Raw genomic sequence first — 22,369 nt, 5'->3', positions numbered from 1 at the left:
CTTTTATAAATAACATTGCTTTAAGGACATTTACTTTCAACTGTGTTTTTTCACTCGTCTACAACTTATTTATAAGAGAGAAGTCCCTTTCTGCTCGTGCATTAGTGCCGGGCAGACATAAAATATGTTCAATAATTTGTGTGATCCAAATTATTGGCGCGAAAGTGTTTGAACGACTTTTGGTTGAAACATTCCCAGTGTTCCATGCAGACACTTTTTGCGGTGTAATGTAATTAGAAAAAAGTGAATACTTATACACAAGTTTCTTTCTTTTCGAAAACGGGACATTTTGGCGTCCCGAAGCTGTGTTCGGGGACACCGGGACACACCGCTTGAAAACGGGACGTCTGGTCACATTAGTTATACCTCACCTAGCTGTGGTGAAGCGTGGACGTAGGATGTTGTGTTCATTGAAGTGGGACTACAAATTGCAGATAGTGTTGGTCTAAAACCACCATTGTTTGAGCGTAGAATACGTGGAAATGCTCCAATTTTCAATAAATGGTGTGTATGTCTATTTAAATTAGCTGAAAATAAATAATGAAATACGTGAGTCAATAACTAATGAACTTGCAGATAAAGATTTAAATCAAAAATTCAAGGGGTCTGCTTAAAGGTGGCACTTTGACTAGGAACGTCGCAGTTGCTATTGGTAATGTATCGAAGAAGCATAACCTGGGAAGAGTGTTGAGGGACAGGTACTGAATGTTCATCGGTGATGCTTGATCGTAAAGAATTTTTATTTATTGATAAGAAATACAATTAAAGCTCGCAGGCCACACAGAAATACTTGAGGCCGGATATAGTTGAAGATTTATTAATTTATTAGACACTATGTGCAAGTATCGATGCTTGCTATCGGTAATGTATCAAAGACCTGGGAAGACTGATGAGGGACAGGTACACTTGGACACACCGTGTGGTGCCTGTATGCTTCACCTCCAAAGTGACCACGGGCAAAGGAAGAAAGTAAAATTTAAATGCCAAATTTATTTAGTTTGATATATTATATTATTATATATTAATATGTACAATATATACATGGTTTAATGAATATAATTTAATAAATCTGTATTTATATAAATATACTAATTGATTAATCTGTACTGTAAAACCTTGGATTTGTAATTCGTAAATCATTTCCAATACGGGTTTGTAATCCAAAGCACTTGTAAATCAAATTGTTGTCATTTGCACTGCTACAGTCTTATTCAGATCATCTTTTTTTACAAAAATTTGTTCGTCTTGCAAAACACTCACAAACTAAATTACTTGCAATCCAAGGTTTTACTGTTTTGGTAAATAACTGAATTACCCTAATCCGTTGAAGAAACCTCTCATCTATGGCGACAGAACTTAAATATATCAGTGTTTAGCATTCTGGAATAATTTGTGGCAAGTTCACACTCATCATTGCATTTTGAGACTCAAAGAGTTATAGTAGCGTACAAGCCCATCGGATTCAAGATCTGGAACCGGCGATATTCAAATATTCCCAACTGCCGTCCCCAGACCCCCGAGCAAGAGCCGTGCACCTTAATGGCAAGTCTACATACATCAGTCGCGAGGGGTGGAGGTAAGCTGTTAAGATTCGACATAAATAGTGCACACCAGTGGCGAAGGGTGGATGTAGGTTGTTAAGATCCACCATAAATAGTGCACACTAAGCTTAGTCAGTCTTATGTATTTGTTTTCATTTAAATAAGACTACAATTTACAGATGATGTTGGTTAGTTTTTAAAATTCAATTAAACCCTGCGAAACCAAGCCATAATAGATAATAGTCAAAAAGTATTTGTCTATCTATAAAATATCTAATATTATATCATACATAACTTTGAATATTTCATAGATAGAATAATATTTTTTATCTGTTATAGTTTGGTTTGAACGAACCAACAAAAGGTCTAATATGTATTCTTAATTCAACGAAAACAAATAAGTATGAGTGAAAAAGTGTGCACAATTTTGTCGTATCGCCCAAAATATGCCAAAACCATTATGGTTTGGTTTAGGTAGGGTTTAATTGATTTTTAAAAACTAACAAATACCATATGAGGCGCTAATTCCAAAAAGCGATAAGTCCACATTTGGTCAAAACCGAGAAAAAAATACGCACGTATTCTTTGCATAATTTTACACAATATGTATTGATCTATAAATTCCAAAACGCGACATAACTCTACGAAAAATAATATTTTAAGTCTCGATTTATCAGAAAAAGCGCCAAGTCCGTGTTTCATATTATTTAAAACTTGGTTGATTTAGCGCGGGTTTAAGTCATCCAATAAGGGAACGTTCAATATTGAAAAGGGCGTCTCCCATGCTCTAGCATCTGGTAAACTCATGACAGTGCCACGGAAATATGTGCCTTATGCGGAGTAAATTAAAAAGTGAGCTACAAATAGCTAAAATAGCTACTAAATATTTATTACATTTAAGAGTTTATCGGCTGAAACAAATTGCCATTTGGTTCTAATTTCGACATAGAATACAACGGAAAAAATAATCTCACGTTAAAATAAATAATTGAAGCTTGAAACATAAAAACGTTGTTTCCCGAAAATATTGAATTGTGCACTTGTCACTTTTTGTAATTAGACGCCTCATATATAAATTGAAGTATTAGTTCAATAAAAACAAATTCTTATAACTAACAAAGTTTAATGTGCACTATTTATGACGGATCTTAATAGCCTACCTCCACCCATCGCTACTGCAATAATTAGTAGATGGTGCAGTTGTTAATAGTCAATTAAAACCTGCCTAAACTAAACTCTAATACTTTAAGTATGCTATGGGCGATCCAACAATAATACTGCACCGTTTTTCAGATTCATTTGTTTTCGTTAAATTATAAATACATATTTCTAGTTTTTTCTTTGTTTCGGCCCGGTTGAGAATCACTGCTCTACAGTTTTAAAAGTATAGCTACCTACATTAGGAATTAATAACTTGAAAATATCAATTAAATCACAGGATGCTAAAATCGAATATATACACGCTTCTTACATTTTCATGTCTCAACTTCTATAGTGTGATCGACCAAAATCCACCCCCAGATCGACACGTTCGACATGACTTGCTTAGAGTAACCAAGGTGATAACCACTCGCGAATCACATCACGGTATATTGCACTCGCAGTGAATACATGGAATAAAGTTGCAAGGAAGAGAGAAGTTTTCTTCATTGTTCTTGTTTAAACCGATTTTTCAGTATGATTAGCAAGAATATGTTTATTCAACTGCCCCCTGCCACTACTCGTATATCCACAGACGTCACACATGAACGGTTTTTCTCCAGTATGTCTTTTCTTATGATCCTTAAGATTAGTCGGCTGTTTGCATCGGAAAGGGCACAAGTCACATTTCAGCGGCTTATCATTGAAATGTACCATTCTGTGCGTTTTCAGCTTTGGTTTGTGTACCGTGCAATAATCGCAGAGGTCGCATTTGTACGGCTTCACCGGGTCGTGGATCAATCGGTGTTTGTTTAACCCAAGTTTAGTCGTGCTCGCATAAGGGCACAAGTCACATTTAAACGCTCGCTCGTTAGTATGACATTTTTTATGTATCTCTAATGACTTCAATCGTTTGCATGAATAATTGCATGCTTCGCATTTGTAAAATTTATTATTAGGATTATGAACAAACGTTATATGATTTATTAAATTCGTTTTCACAATAGATTTATAAGGGCACATGTCGCATTGAAACACTTTCTTGTTTTTATCACACGACTCACTGTGATGTCTGCGTTTGTGTCGTTTCAACAAAACCGGCAGATTCGTCTTATAAGGGCACAAGTCACAGCTTATTTTATTTGCCGTCCTCTCGATGTAGTGCCTGTTTGACTTATGCAGCTTCAAATTACCAGCCATAGTACTACTATAAGGGCACAAGTCACATTTGTGCGATTTTATTTTTGTATGCGTCAAATTATGTACGGTCAATTTGTATTTTTGTACCGTGCTGTAATCACAAAGCGGGCATTTGTGCCGTTTGTCGGGAAAGTGAATCGCTCTGTGGACGTTCAACAGGGCGACGGACACGGCTGCGTAGGGGCACACATCGCATTTATAGGGCTTATCGTCACTGTGAATACGCTCGTGTTTCTCGAGAAGATATTTGGTCTTGCACCTGAAATCGCATACTAAACATTTGAACAGCTTTTCGGTGATGTGCGTCGACTTGTGCCTCGCTAACCGGCTACCGAACATACACTCATACGGACACATGTCACATTTTAAGTACCCTTTTCCAGGGTGTTCAGATTTGTAATGTGCTATAAGTGTCCGCAAATTTGTAAATTTATGCAAGCACACGGTGCAAGTTTTTGTCAAAACACTTTGTTTAATATCACCGATGGACTGGTTCATTTTTTGAATGGTAACATCATCCTGCTTTTCCCCTTCATTTATGTGACCCGAAAAATTTGATTTGAAGTTGATTTTGTCATTAACTACTTCTGTTTCCTTATGTGATAACAATCTATGTTTGTCGAGATGAACCAACGTTTCGCAGTGAAAATGGCACAAGTCACATGAATATTGCGTGTCACTGTTGCGACTATTTTCATTCACCGTCCCTTCGGGCCTAACTGAGTTATCTCTGCTAATAATACCAATTGAATCATTGTCATTTTGAACTACAGAACTCGTGAAATCAAAATTTTTATCTGTAATATCATTACAAACTGATTCGTTACTTTTTTCAACAGATTTTTCTGACTCAATTGACTCACTACTAACAATGACTAGTTCATTCGTATCGATTGATTCATTTTGTTTTTTTAAATTGCTTTCATGAGTCAAACGATGCTTTTCTAAATTTATCAACATTTTATATTGCATAGAGCACATGTCACAGCTATGTAGCGTCATAACATTAGCAACAGTAGGATTTAAATGTTTTTTTTTATGTGATTTCAGTAACTTAGAATGCCACGTTTTAAAATCACACAATTTACATACAAAATACTTTCGCGAAATATCATTTGATTTGAAAAATCTGCACTTAACCATTTTACCCGTCACATGAATAATTTTATGTAATTTAAATCTACTTTTTATGACAGTTTTATAACTGCAATTATCACATTTAAATAATTTAACGTCTCTATGCAAAATTCTATGTATTTTTAAAAGCGGATATCTTGAAGTTTTATAACGGCACAAGTTACAATGAAACCATCTCTCACCGGACTTACGCCCGTTCGAATCATCTAATTTTTCGCAATCCGATGAAGACTCGTCACTGACCTCCAATACTCCAGGATGCGTCAGTTTGTGTTGTTTTAAATCATACAAAAACTTACAAGAAAAACGACATAAGTCACATTTAAACAATACGTCACCGCTTTCATCGGACATACGCCCCTTTTCAATCAAAGAAAATATATAATTAATGTTACTTTCATCACGATTTGAATCCATATGAATCTCCGAATGCTTTTTTACCATGTAAAACGATTTATTAAAATAAGGGCACAAGTGACATTTGAACAATTCGTCAGTATCTTTTGAATTGATACCATGCAGTGATTCGTGCTCTATCATATCTGTCAAATGATTACATTCGTACGGGCATATCTTACAAAGTAACATAACAACTTTTGTATATATCAATTGTTCATTATCGTTGTCAAAAGAAATGTCATAACAATTCGTTTCGTTATCGTCGGTCATTAAACCATCATCGTGTTTAAACAGTCTAACGTAACAATGAGCCAATCGGTGCAAAGTTAACTGACTTAAGCCCGATGTAACGAAAGGACACAAGTCACATCTGAGGATATCTTCATTATTAACGCTACCGATACCATCTATTTCGGTGTTTTCATATTTAAAGGGTTTAAAACCAGTATGAATTAAACTGTGACATTCCATTACGCCAAGATTCATCGTTTTATATGGACACTTTCGACATGTAAGTATTTTAACATTGTGAAAAGACTTATGTTGAATTATTTCTTCAGATGTTTCGCATTCGAAACGGCATATGATACACCTATAACGCGTAATAAAATTATGCGTCAATATATGCGATTCTAAGCTTTCTAGTGTCACACATTCGTATGGACACACAGGGCACATGTGATCTTTGCGTGACTTATGATTTTTGATATGACGTGTGAGACCACTTAAGTGTTTGCATCGGTACGGACACAAATAACAATTGTACTGTCCATTCCTTCCGTTGTGAACTAACCTGTGCGCGTTAAACTCGTTCAAATCTTTACAAACGAATGAACAAGATTTACATTTTAAACGTAATTCATTTTTGTGTTTACGTTTGTGAATTACAAAGTGATGTAACGTTTTAGCTGTGTACGAACAATATTCACATTTGTACATATACACATCTGAGTGAACGGAGCTGTTATGTAGCGACAATTCACTCGATTCTTTACAAACATACGAACAAATCTGACATTTAAATTTGTATTTATCCGAGTGAATTGTATTATGTTCGCTTGCTTTACGTAACGAATCACAAACGTACGAACAAATACTACATTTATACGTATTGTTTATAGTGTCGAATAATGTCAGATCACTTTTTATTTCTTCGTCATTGTGGTTCACCGTAGTTTTATGATTCGCCATGGTGTCCGCAGAATAACACGTGAACGGACAGAGCCTGCAATGTAACCTTGTATCCTTTCCGTGGACATTACTTCTGTGGATGCGGAAGGAAGACGCTGTCGTGAAGATCTTGTAGCAAAACTTGCAGATGAAATTACGCAAATGTAATGACATCACCGGTAATGTTACGCGCAACACTTTCACTGCGCTTAATATGTCGTTTTTTATTTGGTCCTCATCGATTGTTACGCAATTCAAAGATTCTTCCTTAATTACCACTGTGCTTATATCGATGGATTCATCCGTTCTTATTTGCAACTCCTTAACTTGGATTCCAGGTAGATATGATGCATCATCAGACTGTCGGTTTGTATTGACGGGCTGTATTTCACATTTTATATTCTTCTCAGGGTTTGGTATGTCTTCTTCTCTCGGACAATCATCCTGTAAAAACAATCAAATATACATACACGTATTTAAATCGTATGGAATATATGTTTGCACTAGTGGATCTCCACTGCCCTCCACCAACCTGCCACTAGAGACCTTATCCACTACTCACTAACACGCGCAAAACAACAATGTGCAGTAATGTAAAAGCGCTTGTACACGTGCATGGATTTACTGCCACTAAATTAAATTATTGCTATAATAACTGTTCATAATGCAAAAGTGCTAACTGTCTCTCCAATCTCATTCTTCATGCGTAAGGGAGACGTTTTGTTTTCTTTGTATGGTGCTTTTTGACAGGTTGCGGAAATTGGTAAACGTCAAAATGCTCTGCATGGTATAGGTTGTATATTTTTCCGGCAGATTCTCCACTATCATTTTACTGCGAATGCACATACGTCATGTAATTCACAACTAACGCGTGAAAATTCAGAATAAATTTTTTTGATCCATGCATGTAGTCTTGCAAATTGCACGATAAATACGTGTTTACACGTCCATTTTCTTGTCATGTCTACGATAATATTTACTGTCAGCAGTAAATCGATGCACGTGTAAACGAGCTATAATGCTCAAGGTCCATTATCTCAAAAAGAGAATCGACAACACCCATGTTTTTTACATTTCTATCTAAGAACCGTCAATGAAAAAGTAATTATTGAAATTTTTTAAGATCATTATATGGAGCAGTAGCGAAGAGCGGAGGTGGGCTGTGGAGATTCGACATAAATGGTGCACACTAAACTTTGTCAGACATACGTAGTTGTTATCATTGAACTAAGAATACATTTATGTATTCATGCAATTAGATTACACTCCACGAAATCCTGTGTATGAAATGATGTTATAAATTACACAGCAACGTTGAATGTTTTTGCTTAACTTGTACCCCTTCAAACATTAAAAAAACTGTAATAAAAAAAATATTACCAGTCGGTCGATAACGTATGGTGTGGTTTTACATTCGACGAACTCGGTGATTACATTTTGTCCTGGTGGCGTTTCCTCATCGCAGCTGCTGGCAGCACTGTCAGTGTCCGAATCATCGATCACGATCGGTGCTCCGATCTGCAATAAAGAATTGCAATGATAATCATTTAAATTCAAAATAACAATAACATGCTTTCAACACTCTAATGAAATTTTCTAAAGGCGTTGTATAAAACTTCTACCAAATGGATCCTGAGAAGAAGAAAAGAATAAGATAATTGCACATTATGTGTTCATTTTAAATGGCAAGTTTACTTTTACCCGTACACTGTGATGGGAACGTAATCGAGTGTATGTAATGATTGCCAATTAAACATGTCAGAAATTAATATGGTTGTCTGGAATTATAATTTTTTCCGTCCGCAGCACCCTTGAAAATTGCACACACGTTCAAAACGACTGAGATAAATTATTTAAAACGGTAGTTAAGTCAATAAAGCGCCCCTCTCTAAAGCCATGGGTGGCAGGTTTGATTAACAAACACATGTTGTTTTTTTAATGTGACTATAAAAATATGCGACGGGATTAAAAAATTAGAAAGTTGGGAAAAACCATTGCTAGATTGCAGGCGGACGCACAAAGAGGAAGGTTTTCAGGTCTACTAGGTTACTTCATCTTCACTAGGACCTCATTCCTGAGGATCGTGACCCGGATGATTTGGTTATCGTAGAGCCTTCTCTACGGATTGGCTCTCTGATGACAACATTCTATGTAAGGCCTGTATCAGTCAAAGACCCGTTGCACTAATGAATTGATGAAACCATCTGAGGCATCTGATGTTTATTTTGATATTGTCGAAAAGCCAAATACACACTAGGGATCCTAACAATTATGATTCCACGTGCATTCGGTAACCACTTAGGTAAAGAGAATGCAGTGGCGAAGGGTGGAGGTACCCTGTTAAGATCCGCCATAAATAGTGCACACTAACTTGGGTCGGTCATACGGTCATTTGCTTTCATTGAAATAAGACTACAATTTATAGATGGTGTTGGTTAGTTTTTAAAAATCAATGAAACCTTGCGAAAACCAAGTCATAATACATACAATACATTCTCAATTATCCGCCGTTGTTTTTACTACTTAGTTGAAAGCACAAAATCAAGCTCTATAATTCGCCGGTATTTGATTGTCAAATTCAGTAGTCCGCCGCGTACAAGTATACAACGCAGATGAGACGGGTTTATTTTGGAAACTTCTCCTTCGTAAAACGTACGTTCATCGCGAAGAAAATAATGTACCAGGGAGGAAAGTGCCCATGGATAGAGTTGAGTATTTCCCGAGAAAATCTCAATCTCGAGATTCGGGATTTCCAGAAAAGAATTCTCGAGATATCGGGCAATTTAAAAAAAAACTAATAATCCTAAAATCAGTATAAAAACAGACAAATTCCAAAAAAATACGATTTTTTTATTTATGTAAGATGACAAACAAAATAGAAGTAGGAAAACAAAAATAATTCAAAACTTTACTTATTAAAATAATATAATTACAAAAAATACAGACTTTCAATCGTTGCGTCTGACAATCGCGTACGCTTTTGAGACACAAAATTCCCTGATATTGCAAAAATTGCTCTCATTATGGGTCGACATTGGCTTAATTGTTTTCAATACCCTGATCAGTCTTTGAACGTTTTGTGGTTTATGTCCAGTTTTTACATATAGAAAATCGTTTTTCAATTAATATTTGATAATAAAGAAATCCCGAATCCCAAGAAAAGATTCCTGAGATTCGGGATTTCCAGAAATGTTAAAAATTTCAATTCTCGAGATTCGGGATGGGAAATCTCGATAATTTCTCGAGAATTCCCGTCGGGAAATTCCAGAAACCCAACTCTACCCATGGACCGCATCACAATTATGCCATGCTCCAATGCAGGACACACAAGCTGAAGCTTTTGGTCATAGGGAAAGCCAGGAATCCTAAGCCATTCAACAATATCTGCCTCACTGAACAACTGGTTCGACACCCATGGTGGCCGCGCGACTTAAGCGTTGGACTATCACTCCGTGGGTCCCAGGTTCGAATCCTGGTTGTGGCAAGTGCACATATTGTTTTTCAATTTGTGTGTGAGTCAGGGTATGGACCTAATAGGTTGAGCAAGTGGCTGACATCCATTTCTCGTAAAAAACAAAAATCTGTTAAAACAAACCTCTACTCTGTAGAGGCCCATATGATCCTATTAGGATCGGACATGGTCAGAATAACTGGTTGTGATTGCTGCTTAATATTTAGTTTATAAATATGTATAATTTAATAAAAAATACTTGATTTTGATTATAAATAAAACCGTAATTTGCTAGTACAAATTTCTCAAAAAAAAAAAAACTATTTTTACGAAATAAGTACCTGTTTTAATTTTTACCATATTTTGTATGTACCTATGCACTATAATCCGCTGCTTTCACTAATTGGACACTTGTTTGGTTTTAGGGGTGGCGGATTACTGAAAGAGTACTGTAATAGTAAAAAAATACTTATCTATCTATAAAATATCTAAAATTATGCAATTAAATCATACATAACTTTGGATATTTTATGGATATGAATTTGATTCAATAAGTACCTACTGTACGGTCATCTATTTCTGATACAACACACGGTGAACTGCGTAGGTACAAATTTCCAGAGACGAAAAATACATAGGTTGTGTAAGGTTTATGTTTGTTTTTAAGTTCCGAAACTAATGGTTTCCATCCTCTTCTATTCTAAGTATCTTTACCTAATTGTGTCATTGCAAACAGAGATTAAATAATCGAATAGTATACTAACGTGGTTAACTTCTGTAACGCTAGACATGGATTCAACAGTTTCTGAGCTGTCAGAATCTTCATCCGAGGAATTATTATTGGTAGAATCATCGCCAGGACTTGCGTCTATTGCCAACGGGTCTTTTGATGACCCGTCTAGAGATGCCATCTTCAATATGTTAAGTTGTTATAATCAATCTATGATTATAACAAATTCTCTAATTTGTTTTAAATGTATAAGCGCACTGCAATTGTTTTGACAGCTGAAACCCTGCTTAGTGTTTATCTTTTCGTCAAACGTCAAACGTTTTACGGAATAGACAATAATATTATTTAGGTCGATAAAGTCTTGCCAGATAGAGAAAATAATCATGTAGTAAAAGACAACAATGATATTGTTGTCTATAGATTTATATTATTATTTTTAATTAAAAAAATAAATTAAAAATTAAAATAATTAATTGAAGTTAAAAATTTAAAAAAAAAAAAAAAAAAAAAAATTGTTCTGCTGCAAATTCAAATACTTCGGTTGTAAGCATTTTCCACTTTTATTTTCTAGAAAAAATTGAGATTAAGATAATACTATTAAAATCTTAGAACAATACAAACATTAACCCCTTCAAACTAATCATACTTAGTCATTATTGAGCATCAAGGGGTTTGGGTGTGAAGCATCAGCAGTATTTTCAGACTGCCAGCGAGTCCAAACTTTCGTCACGCCTACAGTTGAAAATTATTTGCCGTTTCACTGAAGTATCGCCTTAACTACCTACAGTCAGTGGCGCACCCAGGATTTAATATTGGGGGGGGGGCAAGGAGGAGAATGTAAATTAGTCCCATAGGCTCTTTTTCTTCTTCACAGTCTAATTTCTCGTTGTCTATTGCACTCGGTGTACCTACACCATGGCCTCCACATCCTGAAACGGGCCCTCAGGCTAGGATATTTGGTGGGCCCCCTACCTACCGCTAACATTAAAGGCAGTGTGAAACACTACATTAACGTTTTTCAAATTATGTTTTAGTTCAAATTAAGGGTACTTATACAGTGAATTATTGGCGATTTTCAATACATCCACTTTAATAATGGAGCTGTTGAGTATCGACACATAATAATCAAAAAATATATTGCACAATTATATAAGTACCTAATTGAAAATGTTCATGGCCATGAAATATAATAGCGCCACAGGTGACTTTTTTTACTATTAAAGCTAATTTATGATGTGTGTTTATCTCACTTATTTCGTCAACCCGACACGCCGGGTCCCCCACAGCCCGGGCCCCCAGGCTAGAGCCCTGTCAGCCCTCCCCAGCCATGACCTACACCACTCCGGAATTCGGGTGGACACCGAGAATTTTTTGATAGTTCCATTAGGGATTGGGTTTCTAAAAAAACCTGACATTAGTGTTTCGAAATTTTTGTGTTAGAAATTAAAATCTAAGAAATTGTTCTAAAAAGGGTGCTGGAGAATTACAAATCATTTTTTTGCCAGTGTTTTTATTTGTCTAAGCCCAAAGGTTTATTGGCTTTCAATTTCAATGGTAAAAATCATGCTGATAATTTTCATGTTTGGGGGGTTTGTTAATGCATTAATGTTTCTATGGTTTTGTGTCTCAATCATAAAATCATTTCTACGCAAAGGTTTCTGTGTTTTTCATTTTCATTTAACAACAAAAAACATGTTTTTTAGATAGGTACATAGGTATGCCGCATAATATTATGATGTAAAAAACCTACATCCCATGGTGGTAGGCACTAGGCAGGTTATGTGTTGAATATGGGCGGCACATTATAAAGGCGAATGAAGGAACGAATCAGTGATGTCCCGTGGGGGTAGGCAGATTAAGCGTCGCTTGGGGGCGGTAGTGACTCGAAAGGCGGCAAATCGAGGAGAATCAGTAGGTGTATATAGAAATCGGTAGGTATCTAAACTTAGTAATAACGGAAATATCTTTCCATTAAAAGATTGAGCTCACTGGTTGGAAACAAAATGTATTACCTAACATAAAAGGTGTAACAGGCCTGATTTTTTTCGTCGGGTTCGCGATCTCTAGTTTACTTCCGTTGTATTTGGACGTCACATCCTTGACGACTAGCAATGACACGTGTATTTTTGCGAATTATATTTGAATTATAGGTAGGTACATACTGACCTACCTAATTAATTTATCCAAATATTTTTGCCAGTCATTCGCGAGTGTTGAAAGTTGTCAGGTGTATATTTAAATGTATCTGAAACCGTGGACACGCAATATTGTCTATTCACGTAGGTATGGCATTTAAATTAGATTTAGTGGAATATATTGTGTTAGTAATGTATCCATACAACCATGGCCCCCATATCATGAAGCGGGCCCCCAGGCTAGGATGTTTGGCGGGCCCCCCTACCTATCGCTAAGGGTAAAGTCAGTATGACGCGCTGCAGTAGCGTTATCCATATGGTGTATTTTTAGCGATTTTTTTATATTATTTTTAATATGTACCTACGAGTACATCCATTTGAATTATGGAGTTGTCGAGTATCGGCACATAGTAAAAAATTGCATCGTACAACCAAATAGTTTTAATTATTAATATTATCAAGCAAAACAGGCGACTTTTCTTACTATTAGAGCAAATTTGTGTTCTGTGTTTATCTCACTCATCTGGTCGGCTCGTCACGCCGGGCCCTTCCTGAGCCCGGGCTCCCAGGCTAGAGCCTTGTCAGCCCCCCCTTGTGGGGGCCATGCATACAACACATTTCTTAGATATTGGATTCATGAAAGGATGATAAAAAATACTGTATAGAAATGGGGCGGCATTTTGCGCTGCTTAGGGGCGGCATTTTATCTAGGGACGTCACTGGATCGAATACAAAATATTATGCAACTTTTGAGAGCAGTGGCGGTTTTCCATGACGCAGATGATGCGATCGCTTCGTCCTTAAACCTTAGATTAAAAATAATCGAGGCATTAAAATTCCTGATATTAGACAACTGCATACTATATTATATTGTTGGGTTGTAATATCCACTGTAATGGCGGTCTATTGCACAGGGAACATTTTCATAAGGATGACTCCAAACCTATCAGCGCCGCAGACCTCCACGTACCTAAAACCACCACTGTTTGAGACAAGGTTTTATCAAGATTGAAGAAGATAGATTGTGTGTTAGTCAATCTAAAGATTAGGGACATACTCGCACCTATTTTATTATTTTATAATGCAACACAAATCACATAGGTACATATACCTACATATAATTTACTGAGGATTAAAGCATTTCTACGAAACCAACTCTCAAACAACGGCGGTTTTAGGTACGTGGAGGTCTAAAGCGCTAACAAGCTTGGAGCCCCCTTATGATTAGTTAAAGTAAGATATATGTAGTGGTTACATGTAAATTGTACGTACAACATTCCACCGTGGCACAGTTTGCCCTGAACTTTCTTATCAGAAAGATATGAATAATATTATAGTCTTCAGTTTTATTAGATTCAATATGAACAATAATTCAATTTTCATAGCTGATTTTGGAAAAAATCATGAATTCAAGAATGAATACCTAACCTAACAAATAATCCAGTATTTCGGCTATGTTCAATATTTATTTGCTGCTGGCATCCTACAAAGTGTAAACCGACAAGAACAGTATTTTATTTAGACATGAATTTTATGTTAGTGCTATACGACCCAAAGAGGTTGGACAGTTTTATACGGCCATATATTTCAGATCAACATTTTACGGTGAATAGTGATACGGCGAACTGCATACGTACAAGTTAAAATTAAAACTTTTATTTAATTCTTTAGTTCGAAGCAGACTTGAGAGTGTGTCTATTGTTTGGGCACCGCATCAGTTGAAGTATGGCCTTATGGTGGAGAGGGTACAGAAGAAATTCTTGAGACTCCTTTACTTGAGGTTGTATGGATACTATCCGTGGCTTTATCCAACTGACTTTCTCTTAGGCATGCTTACATACTGCAGTCTGCAATATAGAATAAATCTTTATTTAGCTACTATTTTTTTCGACTTATACGAGGTATAAATGAGAACTCTGCCATTCTGGGCAGTGTTGACCTGTGTGTCCCTGATAACTATCTTAGAAATAGAGACCATCAGTTGCTTATTCTCCCAAGGTGCAGATCCAACCTGCCACTGGTAATGCAAATTGGGAGAGCGATAACTATGTTCAACGAAATTGCTTCGGGTGTTGATATATTATTCCACCTACGTGAGAATGAGTTTAGGTGGACGTTGTTTTATAAATTCTTAAAATAGGGTCTGCTTAACTCATCCGGTGTACTTCCTTGTACCTATCTAATTTATCTACTGATATATCTCTTTTTTTATGAAATACTGTTATATTTATATATCTTGGTTTCTAAATGTCATGTTGTGAACGTCTTAAACTTATAATTTGTAATGTCCACAATATGTTAAAAAAAAAAAAAAAAAAAAATAATTGAAAGTTTCCGGACACGATCTGTAGTTTCTTACGAAGCGACCATATCGTCCGCTTCATGGATAACAGCCAATGATTTCAAAAATTAAGTTCGCAGTTGAATGCCGCCCTTTATAATTTGCCGCCCCTGAGCGACGCATGACTTGCACATACACGGGACGTCACTGTACCTAACACATTTGCATACAATTTGGGCACTAAAATGAAAGGGGCAGCATTCTAAAGTATGCCTACCAAGTAGATTAAAAATGAGGTACGTAGGTACCTAGGTAAATTTTAATATACTAACTAGAGGTACCTACTAAGTATATAGTAGGTACCATTATGTTGAATTGACTGGTATAGTTGCGACGTCAATGTCAATTATTGATTATAAAAACAATATCCATACATAGGTTGGTATATTATTATTGTATCTAGCAGTGGCGAAGGGTGAAGGTAGGCTGTTAAGATCCGCCATAATTCGAATGCTTAAAGTCAGACAACGTTATCTACAAAAAAGTGTTTTTTTTTTTTAGATAACGTTATTTTACATTTACGGCTACATGATAGTCAAACAACGTTATGTCAATCTTTTCTAATTTCTTATTAAATCATCAGTAAAGTTTAACGCTAACTACATAAGTTACCCTTGTTTTCATATTTTTTTAAAACTATCCCTATAATTTTTAACATCATCATAAGCGAGATAAATGTACAATACATAATAAATTATAACATATTAACATTAGGTTTTAAATAAACATTTCCCTTGTTGAGTTACAAGAATCTAAAATAACGATTTTTGGCTCTCCTGTAAAGTTGCACTTTTGTAGATAGTGTTGTTTGACACTAAGCCCTCGAATTAGTGCACACTAAACTTTGTCAGTCATACTTATTTGTTTTGAATTAACTAAGACTACAATAATTTACAGATAATATTGGTTAGTTTTTTAAATGCAATTAAACCCTACGAAACCAAAACATAAAAAAGAATAGTAAAAAAATATTCGTATAAGTACCTACTTTTTTTTCGACCATGTCCTATCCTAATAGGATCATATGGGCCTCCACAGAGTAGAGGTTTGTATTAACAGATTTTGTTTTTTACGAGAAATGGATCTCAACCACTTGCTCAACCTATTAGGTCCATACCCTGACTCACACACAAATTGAAAAACAATAATTATGTGTACTTGCCAGACCCAGGATTCGAATCTGGGACCCACGGCGTGATAGTCGAACGCTTAAGCCGCGCGGCCACCGTGGGACGTTAATACCTACTTACTTATCTATAAAATATGTAAAATCATGCATTTAAATCGCACTTAACTGTTGTTATCTATTATAGTATGATTTAGAAAGGACATTTTATATTAAATCTATGGACAGGACTAATGAATTTAAAAAATGAACCAACAATATGTGTAGGTACTAGGTACCTACCCATGGCCCCCACATCCTGAAGCGGGCCCCAGGCTAGGATCTTTGGCGGGGCCCCCTACCTATCGCTAAGGATAAAAAGCACTGTGATGCTCTACAGTAGCCGTTTTCCAAATGGTGTACGCAGTAAAATTAATGTGTAAAGTCTGCACAATTATTTTAAATATTTCATAATCATTGATTTATAATTAATGATTATGAAATATTTAAGTACCTAATTCATAGTAAGTAGGTACCTAGATAATATTTAATAAATCTATAATTTTTGTGCAGAAACAAAACAATACAACCAGATTACCTACCTACTACCTACAAATTTAATTGTTAAACAATTCAAATAATAATTATTTACCCACGTATAATTATATTGATTGAAATCCAAATTATGAACAGATTATTATAATAGGTAAAACAGTTAAAACCCACCATATTGATTTTCCAATGGATTAGCTAGCATCTGCGGAGTTTGGAATCTTTTTGAAATACTTTTTTTCTAGCTGACAATCATTGGTTGTCAACCATTGACTAAACTTACCAGGGTACTTATCAACAATAATTAATATATTCCAGAAACTCTGTATCTAACACTTCAAAATAGTCCATTATTGAACGCAGACAAAAAACGTCAACGAAGCAACGGTAAAACTCACCATGTTTGAAAAAACCAGGGAGCCCAGAAATACCTAACAGGCAGTGACGTCCCGTGGGGGTAGGCAGATTGAGCGTCGCTTGGGGGCGGCAGTTACTCGAAGGGCGGCAAATCTAGAGAATCATTTGGAACGTTAGCTACCTAAATTGAGTAATAAGAAAAATGTTTTTCCATTAAAAAAAATCATTGAACAAAATGAATTAATTAATATAAAAGTTTTAACATGTCTGTATTTTTTTACGGTGTTCGCGATGTCTAGTTTACTTCTGTTGCCCTTCGGCATCCTTGGTAACCAGAAACGACACGTGCAGATTTACGAATAATTATTACAGTATGCCGTTAAAGTAACCAGTACGCTCGGAAATTGCGTTAGCCGTCGAAACTGAGCATGCACCCCTCTCTTACAGAGCGTCCCATCTACCGCTCCTTAATTTTGTTTTCAGTGGTAAATATTTTGTTAGTACGTATCGTATCCATACAACACATTTCTTAGGTATTGGAGTCATAACAGGATGATAAAAAATACTGTATAAAAAAGGGGCGGCATTTTGGCGCTGCCTAGGAGCGGCATTTTGTATAGGGACGTCACTGCTAACAGGTGCGGAGTAACAGGCAACCGATATCGAGTGTGAAAGAATATGGGATAAACTTAAACACGTTTCAAGAATATCTACGTCATTCCTTTCTTTCTGATAACTGTTCTCGGTTTATCCACTGACGCTTATTCAATATTGGTGTATTTGAACGTTACAACACACACTATTGCACGTCTATAATTTGTGTGTTTAATTCTTGTGAGACACTCACATTAAAACCTTGCTTTAAAACGTAGTGTATTGGAGTATAGTCTATCGGAATTCTTATTTATTTATATGTTGTTCTGTGAAATTAGCATTATGCCTGATTTCAGAGCGTAAGTCAAACTTCAGATTGCAATTATTACTCCATAGGTAACATGATTTCGAGACTAAGGTACCAACTTTACCACGAATTGTTATGTTTTAATTTCATAATAGGTAATTTGTTTTTTAATCTATAATGTGTGTTTCATTATTCTAGAACACGCACATATTCAAAACCCATTGGCGTACCTATAACATATCTGAATTATATTTATTAATCTGTTCTGTTAAAAATAATTAATAAAAAATATTCGTTAAAAGTTTTGCAATTCAATCTGTAGAATGTTTGCATTGTTGAATGTAGACAAAAACGTCTATAAAGCCACGGTAAAATCCACCATGTGGGAAAAAACGTGTTGTAAAAACAATATTAATAATAATATTGATATCCTAAGTTAAATTATGAATTAATTGTTTTTGAGTAAATTCTGAATAGTTCAGGTAGTATCAAAATAAGCTATCAGATGGAATGGATTTTATTAACCCTAGAATGGATTTCAAATGATTTGAAATGGATTTCAAGTTATACACATTTATATTTTTATAAAAATCGATGTTTTTTTTTTAAATAAATATAAAAAATATTAAAACTGAATGAATTTGTCAAAAATCTTTACGAGGAAAAAATGAAAAAAGAATAAACTAAATTTTATCTATCTACTAATTATTATCACAAGTTTATACAAGTTTATCTTTGACATAAAATAAAAAATATTTTTCTTTTTAATGATTTCAAATACATATTTATTAATTAATACAGTTGAAATTGTAAATTATCAAAAAAATGTCTCAAATTGCAAGCTTCTTATTATTCCGCTAGGTGCCTCTGGTAGGTAGAAGCATCACCCCACACGTCATATTATATTTTCAACTTATGTTTGGAGCCAGAGTATGGCCCAATAGGTTAAGCAAGTGGCTGACTTCCTTTTCTCGTAAAAAATCTGTTAAAACAACCTCCATTCCTCCATTATCTTATTAGGATCGGACATGGTGAATTAATAGGTATTATATTTTTATTCGGTAGGTAATTTAATGATTATTTTTATATTGTATTTTTACATGACATCACCATGTTCGATCCTCAAAGGATCATAATATGAGTCTCAACAGATTTTTGTTTTTTTTACGAGAAATTGATGTTTGCCACATGTTTAACCTATTATGTCCAAACCGTAGATCGCACGTGAATACATCAGTACCGGGGCTCGAACCCGGGATCCACGATATTATAAGCCGGGACTCAGACCTATATTATATTAATTTTACGTGGTTGATTGCATTATATTTTTTCTGTGTGCATTGTTTTCCAATTTTAATTTCAATGAGTATTGTATGTAATACCTACTCTTTTTCATTTGAAGATACATCGCCGTTTATAAATAAATACATTGATAGGTAACTGAAAAATATTGTTTATAATAGCAAATTCACATTAACCAAAATAAAATGTTCAGCATCGCTGGTTACTATCACATTTGGGTAGGTAGGTACACACGTGTCATATTACGAGCTTGATTCTTGGAAAGGACGCTGGGAAATATGACTTTACGCATCCTGTCTCCGAACGGTTTCAAGATGAGCTTTGCGTTTGACATCGAGCGCCATTCCGCGCCGATTTTAATTCCTTGGAGTTGCCAGATTCGTAAAATATTCCCAAAAATTTGCTTTTTTTAACCTTATGGTTATTTACACCCACGATGGCCGCGTGGCTTAAACGCTGGCATACAGACTCGAGAGTCCCAGGTTCGAATCCTGGGTCTGGCAAGTACGCATATTGTTTTTCAATTTGTGTATGAGTCAGAGTATGGACCTAATAGGTTGAGCAAGTGGCTGACATCCATTTCTCGTAAAAAAAATCTGTTAATACAAACCTCCACTCTGTGGAGGCCCATATGATCCTATTAGGATCGGATATGGTCGAAAGAGAAAGAAAAGAAGGTTATTTTAGCCACCTCAATACACTGCCAGATAAACGCCCAGTGAAGTCACGTGAGGGTAGGCAGGTCATGTGTTGTTAAGGAACGTCAAATGAAGGAACGCATACAAATACTACACCATTTTTTTAGAGAAGTGATGGTTTTCCATTTCGCTACGTTAGAAAGTGACGACAACTAAGTTTAAAAATAATGGAAGCATAAATTAATAATCCTTGAGAACTATGGTATATTAATTGTTTTTTAATTAGGCACACATGCAAAATTTTCATAAGGAGATCTCCACACCTATCAGATCCTCAAATATCCATGTAGGTAGGTAGGTACTTAAAAACACCGCCGTCACTTTTTTGAAAATATTTTGTTGCACTTGTCTGTGTAAGATAGCCGAAATAAATAGGTATGTAGGTAAGTAAACAATAATATATTAATAACAATTGGTTGTTACTAGGTAGATGGTGATCTCTCGAATGATGACTCGGAAAGCTGGACTGTAACGTCAAAGGTTCACAACATATAAAGCGATGGATAAGGAGGCTGATATGTTGCTCGTCGAGTGGATAACGGCTCTACAAATACATACCTATATAACATAGGTAAGAACCTATATCAAAATATTTGCGTCAGGTAGGTACTATGTCTTTTTTTAGTTATAACAGAAAATTACTGGATCAATTTTGATAAAACCTTCACTTTATAGACCATAGTATTGTTTATGCCTTTTAATCGAAATTAACGCAATATGTAAAGTGATCAGATATCAGAGGTAGATTGGTGAGGTGCCGTCAGAGGAGCTTGCGTCTATATCCAACCGTTATCAGTCGCAGGGCTCACTCGATGTGATAGTGAGTTACGTGCCTAAAGGCACTGACTGAATAGAGGATCGCGCCTAGAGTGAACCGTTGTCTTTTTCATTGATCTAAATAATACTAAAGTGGAACCACATAACTAAACTGCGCAGATTACGATTTATTCTACTACGCACAAATTACGTAGGGTAAATTATTTAAGTATTGTTACCTTTAATATTTCCGACTGCTCTCACGTGAAGCCTATTGCATCGTTTTCTCTCGTTCTAACTAGGTACGACAAATTAATACTAGGTACACGTAACTCGAATCAAGACAGTATATTATTTTTTATTTAGGTATATTTGTCTACGTTTTCATTTCGTATTTCGGATTTCGGATCATACAGACGATTGGTTGAATATAAGTACCTAATAGGTAAGTCTATTGGTCTATTAGATCTACAACTTCAGCTCTTCAGTCTTCTACAGTTGTAGATCTAATATTATATAATATATATATATTAATATAGATATATTCATTTTTAAAAATCATTAGAATTGTGTATATATGTAGTAAATTAACTGGTAAGTATTTCGTTTTTCTCTGTTTACAATTTACACAGTACCTAATTTAGATTAACTACCAACTCTACTTTAAAAGATATTTTCGGAATTATGGTAATTCTATTTCCAGCATCTGACAACATTGAGTAATACAATTTTTGGACGCCCAAGTATTTTTTTCAGTTTGTTTCAGACTTCAGTTTTGTTTGTGTTTGTGGCTGAGTTTTTAATTTCATTCAAGAACGGATTTGATTTTGTTTCAAGTACAATAATGTTTCCTGCGAAAGCAAAAAAATACCTAAATCAATTTAAATAATATTATAATATACTCCCCCAGTGTGTCGCGTATTAGATCTTCTATGACTCTATTTGTGATTAGTTTATAAAATATTATTTGGTATTGTTTATGCCGTGTCGAAATGACGCCATAAAACGACTGTGTCGACGATTTTGTTGTGTATTAATTATAATAAATCGTGAATAACCAATCCATTGGTGGATGAATGCATCTTCAAGCTGATTGAACTTTCATCAGCTCTGTGCTTTCTGTTACGACGTACCTAGTTTCGAAGAAGAAACTTTGTTATTTCGCCAAACGTCGGGACAATATTATTTCTACATATTGGCAACAGCGATAATGCACGTGGATGTTTAAAAACTGTGACAATTAAGTATTTAAAACAGTGACAATTCTTTTAAAATATTGCGGTGTTTAATTTTAAAGACGGTTTATTGTTTTTATAAAAGAAAATGAAATTCGAGCCTGCTGACGTCGATTCTGTTCAATCTCCGCGAGGAAGCTCTCCGTCTGATCTGATGGACCTAAGTAATTCCGTGGTCAATGACAATCCAAATAGATATTTGGAAGGTGGTGCGTATTC

The 22,369-nt window shown here is 35.4% G+C and overlaps 1 long non-coding RNA gene across 1 annotated transcript; it reads right to left on the bottom strand.

Annotated features, from left to right (window-relative positions):
- Positions 1–1,050: 1,050 nt before the first annotated feature.
- On the bottom strand, positions 1,051–11,067 carry LOC147076491 (uncharacterized). The gene is made up of 3 exons (XR_015069305.1): positions 10,803–11,067; positions 7,968–8,105; positions 1,051–7,031 (listed from the first exon to the last, which is right to left on the bottom strand). It is a non-coding gene; the product is annotated as an uncharacterized LOC147076491 (long non-coding RNA).
- Between the last annotated feature and the right edge of the window lie 11,302 nt (positions 11,068–22,369).

Source organism: Rhyacophila brunnea, unplaced genomic scaffold (assembly GCF_057557595.1).
Source record: "Rhyacophila brunnea isolate RB1 unplaced genomic scaffold, BYU_Rbru_1.0 scaffold_13, whole genome shotgun sequence".
NCBI lineage: Eukaryota > Metazoa > Arthropoda > Insecta > Trichoptera > Rhyacophilidae > Rhyacophila > Rhyacophila brunnea.
Note: the sequence above shows the minus strand (reverse complement) of the source record. Positions and strands in the feature narration are given on the sequence as shown.